Source organism: Rosa chinensis, chromosome 3 (genome assembly GCF_002994745.2).
Source record: "Rosa chinensis cultivar Old Blush chromosome 3, RchiOBHm-V2, whole genome shotgun sequence".
NCBI classification, from domain to species: domain Eukaryota; kingdom Viridiplantae; phylum Streptophyta; class Magnoliopsida; order Rosales; family Rosaceae; genus Rosa; species Rosa chinensis.
Window position 1 is genome coordinate 40,249,156 of NC_037090.1, and position 12,275 is coordinate 40,261,430.

A 12,275-nucleotide genomic window follows, 5' to 3' on the forward strand; every position below is an offset into this window, starting at 1 on the left:
CTTCACGAGCTCTACAAATGTGTGCCCAATGCTCAGACACTCCACATCGAGAACATACATCTCTTTGCTCGAACTCCATTGATTGAGGCGCTTTGAAAGCGTCATTTAGATGGCTCTTAGTGTTGGTGGAGCTACCAACATGGCCAGAGGCGTTGCCTCCCTCTCTCTTTCCACGTTTACCTCTTCGGTTCCGTGTTCGCCTATTTTGGCGGTTACCTTCCCAAGTAGAGCGATTATATGGATCAGAATGTCCAGAAGTATACCTAAGATTAGGGTTTCACTCTTGGCGCCCTCTCTTAGAGGTGCGACTATAATTGGATTCCGGAATATGCTCTGTTTCCACGGATCTCGAATTATAGTTCTTCACAAGGATATTGTCATGCTTTTCAGCGACATTCATAGCTCCAATGAGCTCATGAAACCTTGTGATCCGTCTTGCATAAACATCGATTCGATAGTTCTTAGCAACCATCAATGCAGAGACGGGGAAGGTAGAGAGAGTCTTCTCAATCAACATCGCATCTGTGATCTCTTTACCACAGAATTCCATTAAGGATTTAATGCGAAGTGCTTCCGAGTTATAGTCAAGAACTGACTTGAAATCACAGAAGCGGAGGCTATGCCATCTCACTTCTAGGTCAGGAAGCAAGGAGTCACAGACGTTGCCAAATCTTTCTTCAAGTGAGACCCACAGCCTTCTGGGGTCTTCTTCATTCATATACTCGTACTGGAGCGAATCATCCATATGACGAGTCATTAGGATGATGGCTTTCGCCTTATTTGCCTCTAAGGCTGCTCTATTTGCTTCCAAAGCTTGAGCTTGCTCAACAGTTATCACGTCCTGGCTAGGCTCGAGAATCATATTCAAGATTCCTACAGCCTTGAGATGCTGGCGGATATCACGAACCCACCTGTGATATCCAGAGCCAGTTGTTCCCAATGGAGCAAAGTCCAATTTGTTCAGGTTACTCATCCTGAAAGAGAACAAGAAATTAGGGTTAGTTTCGGAGCGAAAAGGGTTACCACGAAAAACTTATTAAATTTCTGAGCGTAGTCGCTTTCATGAAATTAGGGATTTTTCCGAGCGTAGTCGCTTCCAGGAAAATCCGATTCCAAGAGGGGTTTTGGATTAGATCGAAACAATGATGTAAGTGGTCGATCATAAATTCTCTACAAACTCTAAGTTTGGAGATCTCAACAAGCTCTAAGCTTGGAGTGAGCACGAACCCCCACAGTTCGGCATAATTTGGTCTCTCCTATAATGAAGAAAGGGGGGGAGAAGAAGGGAGGTTGCAAGTCCCCGAGAAAAAGAAGAGAAATTGAAATTAAAACTCAAAAACGGGAACTTTTAGTAAACCATACCTCTTAGGATTGCGGATCGCATTCGATCCTCATTGTAGGATTGCAAACAAGCTTCAGTTCTAGGCGAATCAAACTTGTTGAAATTTGGAGCAGATTCGCTTCTAAATAGCTCCACTCCGATTGGTGTACAGGTTACAAATGTCTCCAATAGGTCTGAAATTTGGAAGTCAGAAAGAAGAGACCTAGCCAAACAACTTTGATGAAGGAAGAATTTTGATATGATAATTCGAAATAGAAGTTTCGGGGCTTGCAAACTGACTGATATGCACAGGAACGAGCATGCTGAACAGCTCCCACCTTGAATACTGTATAGGTCTCAAAACGTCTCCAATAGGGCTGAAATTTTGAAGTCAGATAGAGGAGATATATATGAACAACTTTGATGAAGAAAGTATTTTGATCAGAGGTCCCGAATAAGACGTTTCGGGGCGTGCAAGCAGGCTGATCTGCACAAGAACGAGCGAGCTGCTATGCTGCAGGGGCAGCAGGAGTGCCGCAATGCTGCATGGGCAGTAGATGGCACATGGGTGCGCAAGGGCTGCAGGGGCAGCTTACGGCATGGCTAGCAAGGGCTAGGAGCTTGCGGCATGGCTAGCAAGGGCTAGGAGCTTGCGGCTGTTTTGGTGAGAAGAGTTTTGGTTTTTAGGGCTAGGGTTAGGGCTCGTGCTGATAACGTGTTTTAGGGAATCAGAAATTGAGAGATAATCGCTGTGTATTCTCATTGATAATAGGGGCCTCTTTATATAGAGGATTACAATGCATAGAATCTCAATCATACAAGGAAAGTAATTCTAAATTGATTAGGATTCTAGATCCTTCTAATTAAATCCTATTACCACTAGGTCAAGTAACCTAGAGTTTGGGCTAAACACAAATTAGATTTTCCTTGAACAATATTTTATTTATTATTGAAATTGAAATTAAATTTGGGTGAATTTATTTTGTATTTAAATTTAGAATTTATTTTGAATCTTATTTTGTAATTCATGGTGTTTTATTTTGATTTATTTTGGGTTTTAATTCTTGTAACCTATGGCTTTTGGTGACTACCCTATTAATTGTAGAGAGTGTCCTAAGAGCCTATAAATAGCACCATTTGTTGCATGCTCAAATAGATCCTTGCATTTTACGTAATACTATTACGAAACACTACTATTCACCCATCAACTTTCTTTCCGAAATCCCCCAAGTTTCTTGTGTGTTCTTTTGGTGGAGGTTTGGGTTCCTCCAATTTGTGCAGATTGGTGTGAGCCACACAATTTGTTGTTGGGCTGTTGTATCCTGGAGGGGACAAGTCAAGAGATTTCTGGTGCACCGGCATTGTTCCGCAGAGGGCTTGAATCTCCTTAAAGAGAGCGAGATACCCGCGCCTCAGTCTATTGTCAATGAGTTTCTCATATAGAAATTATAGTTTTATTGTAATTTCACCAACAATTTTAAGGAGATTCAACGAAGATGGAGCATACACAAGAGAAACCGTTTGACAATATGAGAGATCTCAATTTGAGAAAGATGAGTACGTATAAATATTATTTTTTATCTCTTGACTTATTTCTCATACATTGTTTATGATTATAATGAACTACTCACTGTTATTCAAAAAAATATTGAGAAGTTTTGTAGATTAACTTGGAGAGAGTTCGAAAAATTCATGCGTCACAAACAAAAGGAGATTTTCTTGGAGACATTGATCACTTGCATCCGTGTTGAGGAGGAAGCAAGAGGTCAAGATGTTCTTATACAAGATACAAACAATGACACCTCTAAGGTAAATTTAGTATCTTCCAATAATAATATGCTCAATGGTCATTTTCATAAAAATTCTCTTATGCAGCCAAAGAAAAATATGAAAAAAGTTGGTAAACCTCACCAATAGAATAAAGGCAAACCAAGCTATGTGAATAAGAACCAATATCCTCCTTCAGAAAATAAGCAACAATATACTTGTTGTTATGTTTGTGGCAAAAGTGGGCATATTGCTCGAAATTGCAATTATCGAAAACGTGAGACTGTTCCTCAAGCTCACGTCACTGAAGAACCATATGTGACAATGATAACTGATGTAACTATGGTTCAAACTTCAAAGTGTTGAAGGATGGTGGGTAGATTGTGGTGCTAATAGGCGTATCTGCTATGATAAAGATTGGTTCAAGAAATATACTCCTTTTAATTACCCCAAAACGGTTATGCTTGGAGATTCACATACTACTCATGTACTTGGAACTGGTGAGGTGGAACTCAAATTTACTTCTGGTAGGATGCTAATTTTAAAAGATGTGTTGCATACACCCTCCATGAGGAAAAATTTGATGTTTAGTTATCTTCTCAATAAGGCTGGTTTTAAACAAACTATGGAATCTAACCAATATGTGATCACCAAAAAATGTGTATTTGTGGGCAAAGGTTATGCTTGTGATAGCATTTTCAAATTGAATGTTGAGAATAATAATAAAGCATCTACTTCAATTTATATGCTATCTTCTTTGAATTTTTGGCATGCACGTTTATGTCATATAAATAGTAGATATGTGGGAATCATGAGTAGCTTGGGTCTAATTCCTTCAAAGCAAAAGGATTTTGAAAAATGTGAGACTTGCAGTAAAGCAAAAATTACTAGAAGGCCTCATAAAAATGTTGAAAGGAATACCGAGCTATTGGAATTAATTCATACAGACTTGTGTGAATTTTGAGGGAATTTTAACTCGTGGAGGTAACATGTATTTTATCACTTTTATTGATGATTGTTCTAAATATGCTTATGTCTATTTGTTGAAAAATAAAAGTGATGCTTTTGCCAAATTTAAAGAGTTCCTCCTTGAGGTTGAAAATCAATTTGGTAGAAAAATTAAAAGGCTTCGAAGTGATAAAGGGAGAGAATATGATTCTTCTGAATTCAATTCTTTTGTTCAATCTTTAGGAGTGATTCGTGAAGTTACTCCACCTTATTCACCTACATCTAATGGTGTGGCAGAAAGAAAAAATAGAACTTTGATTGAGTTAACAAATGTCATGTTGATTGATTCAGGTGCTCCCTCTAATCTTTGGGGTGAAGAAGTTTAAACTGCTTGTTATGTGTTGAATAGAGTGCCACATAAAAATACAAAAATTACACCTTTTGAGGTGTGGAAGGGGCATAAACCAAATTTGGGTTATCTTAGAGTTTGGGGTTGTCTAACCTTTGTGAGGTTAACTAACCCTAAAAGACCAAAATTGGGTGCTAGAGCCACTACTTGTGTTTTCGTTGGATATGATTTAAATAGTACAACCTATATGATTTCTTGATGTTGAAAATCATGTTGTGATTGAATCTGGTGATGCAATTTTTCATGAAGAAAAATTTCCTTTTAAATCAAAAAATAGTGGGGGTCAAGAATCTAGAGAAAATATTTTAACCCAACCTAGTTCTTCTTCTTCTAATTTACATATACAACAAACTTATGAAAATAAACCTAGAAGAAGTAAGAGAGCTAGAGTTGAAAAAGATTTTGGCCCTGACAATTTATGTTTATAATGTTGAGGAAAATCCTATTTCTTTACATGAAGGTTTATCATCACCAGATGCAATTTTTTGGAAAGAGGCTGTGAATAATGAAATGAAGTCTCTAATTTCTAATAATACTTGGAAATTAGTAGATTTACCAACATGTTTTAAAACCATTGGGTGTAAATGGGTCCTTAGAAAAAAGCTCAAACCGGATGGAAGTGTAGACAAATATAAAGGTAGACTTGTTGCTAAAGGCTTTAAGCAAAAACCTGATCTAGACTTTTTTGATACTTTTTCTCCAGTTACAAGGATTACATCCATTAGATTATTGACTGCTATTGCTGCAATTCATGATTTGATTATTCATCAAATGGATATGAAAACAGCTTTTCTAAATGGTGATTTAGATGAAGAGATCTACATGGACCAACCAGAAGGTTTTATAGAACTTGGTCAAGAGCACAAGGCATGTAAGTTATCTAAATCCCTTTATGGTTTAAAGCAGACTCCTAAACAATGGCATGAAAATTTTGATTCCTGCATGATTGAAAATGGTTATAAATCAAATTAATGTGACAAGTGCATATATTATAAATCTTGAAAAAATTCACATGTTATTATTAGTCTCTATGTGGATGATCTCTTAGTTTTTGGCTCAAATTTGCAGGTGATTGATGAGACCAAAACTATGCTTAAGACTAATTTTGATATGAAAGATCTTGGTGGGGCTAATATTATTTTGGGCATGAAAATAACAAAAACATGTGATGGTATTTTTCTTGATCAGTCACATTATATTGAGAAAACTTTGAAGAAATATGATTATGTTGGCCACAAGCATGTGTCTACTCCTTTTGATTATAGTGTTCATTTATTTCTTGTTGAGAGTGAAAATGATGTAATTAATCAAAAGGAATATGCTAGCATAATTGGCATTTTGCGCTATGCAACTGACTGCACTAGACCTGACATTGCATATGCAGTTGGAGTACTCAGCAGGTTCACAAGTAAACCAGGTAAAGAACATTGGCATGCAATTGAACATGCTATGAAATATTTGCTTGGTATAAAAATTTTGGATCATTTTATAAAAAATATCCTGCTCTACTTGAAGGCTTTTGTGATGCCGATTGGAATACTCTGTCAAGTGATTCTCTCTCTACCACTGGTTATATGTTTACATTAGGTGGATGTGTTATTTGTTGGAAATCAAAGAAGGAAACAATAATCTCTAATTTAACCATGGAAGCTGAACTTATTGCTCTAGCTTCAACAAGTGAAGAAGCAAATTGGTTGAGAGATTTATTGCATGAAATTCCCTTGTGGGAAAAACCTATACAACCTATATTGATTCATTGTGATAGCATTGCAACTATTGGTAGAGTAAATAACCGTTATTATAATGGTAAATTCAGACCTATAAGAAGAAAGCACCGTACTGTGAGTAGAGGTGGCAAATGGGCCGCTAGGCACGAGCACGGCACGAACCCAGCACGTTTAGAAGCGGCCCGGCACGGCCCGAGCCCGTTAGAGGCCCGGCACTACCAGAGCACGGTAATTTAATGGGTCGGGCTGGGCCGAGAAATATTGGCCCAAAAGCCCGGCCCGGCCCGAGCCCGTTAGAAGCCCGGCACGGCCCGAGCACGGCATATTACGGGCTGCAGCCCGGCCCGTTTATAATATTAAAATAACATATAAATATATAATTTATAAACATTTACGCAATAACTCAAATAGTCAATAAGATTACAACATTAATTTTTAACGAATACTTTTTCTGGAAAACTTCAACCATCAATGAACTTCACGCTTGGACCTTCCAACTTATCAATGGAGGAAGATGCCAACGGCTTCTTCTCCTCATATATATATATATATATATATATATCTAACCTTTAGCCCTCAAATTACTCTCAATTTCTCCATCTCTTGCTCTTGAATTTCTCTTCTAATCCCTAAATTTGATCACTTTTACTGGCAGCGGACACCTCTGAGCTTATAATTGTAAAGATGAAGGTATTTGATTATTCAATTTTACTCAAACTATTGTGCTTCATGTTTTAGATGATTGTATTTCATATATTGTATAATTTTCCTTTGAATGCGTTGTTTTCAAGGAATTGGAGGGAAGTTGGCTATTGAAAGTTTTGATTAATCAATTACGTTTGTACTGAATGTTTAATCAATTAAGTTTGTACCAATTAAGTTGGGTACTGAGTGTTTTGATTAATCAATTAAGGAATTGGAGGGAAGTTCGGTACTTACTGTTTTATATGCCTCTGTACTATAAAAATATGTTTTGATTAATCAATTAAGTTTGTACTGAATGTTTCTTTTATATATGATGCAGTTACCGTAAGTGAAATAGAGGGTAAAGCATTAATTGGAGGAAAGTTGGGGATCACATCGCATACATTATTTACTGCATTGTTTTCGTTCGCTTGATATGTCTTAAGAGCCAAGACTTCATTGAACGGCAGGAGGTAATATATATATATATATATATATATATATATATATATATATATATGTTTGAAAGATTGTTCAGTTCTTTGGTTCTCTTTGCTCTTGCTAGTTTTGTTTTATTTAGATGGACTCTGGGGATGATTTGAATTTGGGTGAGTACTATGATAATATAGATATATTTCCACAACCAAACCCTGAGAATATGCCATGTGAGTCTTCGGGTTCAGGTGAACCACAACCTATAGCTCAAAATGATAATAGCCAACCTAATGAGGTTGGCACTGAACCTACTGATCCCAACAAAGAAGATGTGGTAAGAAAAAGAAAACGGAAGTCTGATGTGTGGGATCATTACAAAGTTGAGGAAATTGATATTGGTGGAGGTAAAAAAGATGAAAGGGCAGTATGTATTTACTGCAAGACACCGTTAAGTTGTAAGAGCAATAACGGTACTGGCCATCTTAAGAGGCATGCTAAAAAATGTGTGGAAGTACATGTATCTAAATCTGGTCCTACTCAATCTCAATTGAGTAGAAAAGATAATGGTAGTGTAACCACATTTAAGTACTCCCATGTCAGAATGAGGGAAGGTTTGGCTAGGTTTTTAGCTTCTGAAGAATTACCTTTCTCATTTGCTGAGAGTCCTAGATTTGAAAGATTTCAGAGAGAGTATTGCCAACCGGAGTTTAAACGTGTTCCTCGTAACACTAACAAGAATGATGTGTTGAAAGTTTACAGAGAGGAAAAGAAAAAGTTGACGCATGTTTTCTCAAATTTAAAGAGCTCAATTGCTATTACTTCTGATTTATGGGGTGGTAGAAATCACTTGCCTTTTATTTGTGTTACTGCTCACTATATTGATGATAATTGGCTGTTACATAAAAGGATTATTGGCTTTCGTCTTCTAGAATTTCCACATTCTGGTAGGACAATATTTAATGGCATGATGGATGTGTTTAAGGAATACAATATTGTTAACAAATTTTTTTCAGTAACTTTTGATAATGCAACCAATAATTCGGTTGCAATAGATCAATTGAAGCGTTGTTTGCACCCTCCTTATGGAGGAATATTTTTTCATATGAGGTGTGCATGTCATATCATTAATCTGATGGTGCAAGATGGACTAAAACTTATTGGAACCCATATTGGTTGTGTTAGGGATGCTATTGGTTATGTTTGTTCTTCTGATAGTAGAATTCAAGAATTCAATCAGCTATGCAAAAGTCAAGGTCTGAAACCTAAGAAATTTAAAAAAGACATGCCTATCCGTTGGAACTCAACTTATCACATGTTGAATAGTTGTCGAGGTTACACTAATGCATTGAGTGTTTTCTATAATGACAAATTTAATGATAACCTTTTGACTGAGGATATGTGGAATCTCTGTTTCAAATTTGTGGACTTTTTGAAAGTCTTTTATGATGCTACATGCAATTGCTCCGGTGTTTATTATCCGACATTTCCTATTGCACTTAATGATTTGTATGCAATTAGTCTTACTTTTGAAAAATACAGATTCGAAAGTGGTCTTTTTGAAAAGATTTGTGAAGTGATGGAAGGCAAATACAAAAAGTATTGGGAGGAGGTTCCTTATACTTTTTGTTTTGGAGCTATTATGGATCCAAGGATCAAGCTTACTGGTTTGGAATTGATATTGAAAGAAATTGAGAAGAATTTATCTATTACTATGCCATTGAAAATAACTAATATCCAAAAGAATGTCAATGATACATATAAGTTGTATGAAAAGAAATATGCTGCTGCTAGTGTTCAAGGTAGCCAAGCCCCTCACCGCCCTTCTTCATCAGGATCTAATGCATCTAGTTGTCAAGCTGTTTTTGGTTTGCTTGCTAGCAAAGCCAAACAAAAAGGTGTTGTCAGTTCTTGCAATGAATTTTTCAAATATTTAGATACTGATTTTACTGAATTCATGACTGAGGAAGAAAAACAAAAATTAGACATTTTGGGGTGGTGGAAAGCACATAGCAGAAACTTTCCTGTGCTTTCCATCATGGCGCGTGATGTGCTAACAACTCCGGTGTCCACAGTAGCATCGGAGTCTGCTTTTAGTGCAGGTGGTCGTGTATTGGATGAAAAGAGGACAAGGCTAACTCCCAAAAATTTGGAGGCTCTTATGTGTGTTAAAGATTGGGATGATGCAGATTTTAGAGCTCAAAGTTTTGTGGATGAGGATTTGGCATGTGATGAAGAAGAAAATAAAAGCACACCTTCCATTTCAGTTGATTAAGAAAGCTAGTATGTAAAAGAATCTACCATAGTTTGCAATCTCTTTTCAAAGTCATGCTTTCCAATTTCACTAGTTTGTCTAACCTTTTTTTCTCTTGTTTTCCTCAGAGCTACATCACTGATGAAAGCAGAGGACATTGAGGAATGCACAAGTTCATGTTGCAACATCAGTGTGTAAAAGCAATAGATTTGGATATCTTTTGTTGATGGAAAGGTTAGAGGAATGCAAATGATTGATAGTTGAGTGGGTGCCAACCTAGTTGGGATGTGCTTAAACTATAGTGATGCAATCTCACCTTTTGAGACTTGATAATATTTTTGTACTTTATCACGGGGCATTGGTTCTTTGTCCTCCCCGTTGTACTCGTCTATGACTATGAATAATATGCAAAGGCGTGGGGATGAGCCTCCCAGCTACGCTGGGTTCCAAACCCCTTTTAAAAAAGACATATTGATATGCTTTTGCACAATAGCATTACTTACTTACTGCCAGTAATTTGTCTCTGCATTTAGTTACTCTCCATTCTTGGCTCCCAGGTTTTCTTAGGTTTTGATTTAGAAGTATATTCTTTTTAGTGGATTGTGTACAGTAAGTTCTTTTTCTGATTAATGATTTCATGGTAGATATGTTCTTCCTCACTGTGTGATTGTTTGATCTGCAGATGAACATGGAAAGCAAGTTAAGAGTGTTGTTGGGATTAAAAACACTTACAAGTCTCATGTAGCTTTCAAGGTATTAGCTGTAATGTTAAACATTATCTTTTGTGTATACTTATGCAGTTTGAGGAGCAGAAAGAACAAGTCATTGTTGAGCGCGCAGGTTTTATGTTTTGTTTTCCTTAACTCGGAACGCCCTACCGTTGTAAGTTGGATCTCCAATTTTTCATGTCCCTGCACTTTGTTTATTTTTTGCTTGTCCTAATTTGGTCTCAGTAATGAACTTTGTCACTTTGAATTTGATTTATATTAAGGCAATGGAAAAACATGAAACTGAGAATAAAGATAATATAGAGAAACTAAACTTGATTAGCATGGACTCTAGCATCAGAATCTGAGAATTACTTGCTTCAAGATCTTAAACATGAACTATGATGATAATTTGACATACATGCTCTATTATCTATTATTTATTTACTTAAATTTCATGTCTATATTTGTATGAAAAGCAAGAGTCTCTTTCCTTTGATGCAAAGATTTTTCATAGGATTGTTGTTGTTTTGTATTTGGTACCCGAGTACTTTATTATTCTTGTGACAATAAGAAAATGAAATCAAGGGAGGCAACGGCAAGTCTAAAGAGCAAAGTAGGTCGAGCTGCATGGTTTTCTAAAACCTTTATAAGAATTGTGATCCAAATTTTTATAATAAATTTGTGCAGATGAGAGAAATTTCAAATTTGTGCTTCTGATTTTCTAAACTTATCCAAGTTTATTATATATATATATATATATATATATATTGAACCTAGCTACTTGCTAGACACTATTAGCATCTAGAGCATGATGACTGGTCAGGAGAACTTGGAAACAGGTGTTTTTCTCCTGTTAAACTTGTTTTTGTACTATCTTGCAGCAAAATTTGTAGCTGAAAATCTCAGCAGTAGAAATGGAGAATAAAGATAAGACAGAGAAACTACAAGTAGAGGTATAGAAGAAAGTGGAACAAATAGATAGTTTACTGAAGGAAGGTGAAACACACGAGTAGCATGTAGATTTGATGGATAAATAAGCCAGCCAGCTTCATAGCACACTAGAGGAAAACCATATTTTACATACTTACAGTTTTGTACTTTGTTGTAAACTTCTGATATCTAGCATTCTATTTATGTATGAATTTTGTGTTTAGTGTTTATGTTGATTGCATTTATTTTATCTCAAAGTGGAACTAGTTTTCGTTTTCTCAAGGCACGAGCACGGCCCGGCACGGCCCGGCACGACCCGCCTTAGGCCCGGCACGAGCACGGCCCGGCAAGCTATGGGCTTGGGCCGTGGGCCGGGTTGGGCCTAATGTTTGAGTATATGGGCCGGCCCGAGCCCGAGCCCGATAAGAAATGGGCCGACATGGGTCGGCACGAGCACGGCCCGTAGCCCGATTACCCGACCCGGCCCGTTTGCCACCTCTAACTGTGAGGTCATATTTGAGTGATGGAATTATTAATGTGAATTATGTTAAATCATGTGATAATCTTGCAGATCCTTTAACTAAGGGCTTGGCAAGAGAAAAAGTCTAGAGTACATCAAGGGGGATGAGATTGAAGCCCATATCGTCATGAGTCATATATGAGGACACCCACCCGGTGATTAGAGATCCTAAAAACTAGGTTCAATGGGAAAAACGAATCATAAGGTGGCCGTAAGAAAAATGCACTATATTTTCTTACTCATCCCTATGATGTAAGTGCATTAATCTTGTAACGTATATGAAGGTTGAGTTCACTTAAAACTCTTAATAAAATCTATAGCTCATATGAGTGGGATGTTATAGTTACAAGAACATCCTTGACGGAGTTTACCTATATGAGTGTGAGAGTGGGGCCGCTCTCTATGAGAATTGGGCTTATTCTTGAAATGTACTCATGAAAACTGGGATAAGTACAAGGTCATAACGTGCTGGCTAATAAAGCTCATATTAACACCTGAATTATTATGTGTGAGCAGTAGTTCTTATTTTCCTTTAAGTAGTTGTAGTTCAAGTCTGAGACCACTACCAATTCT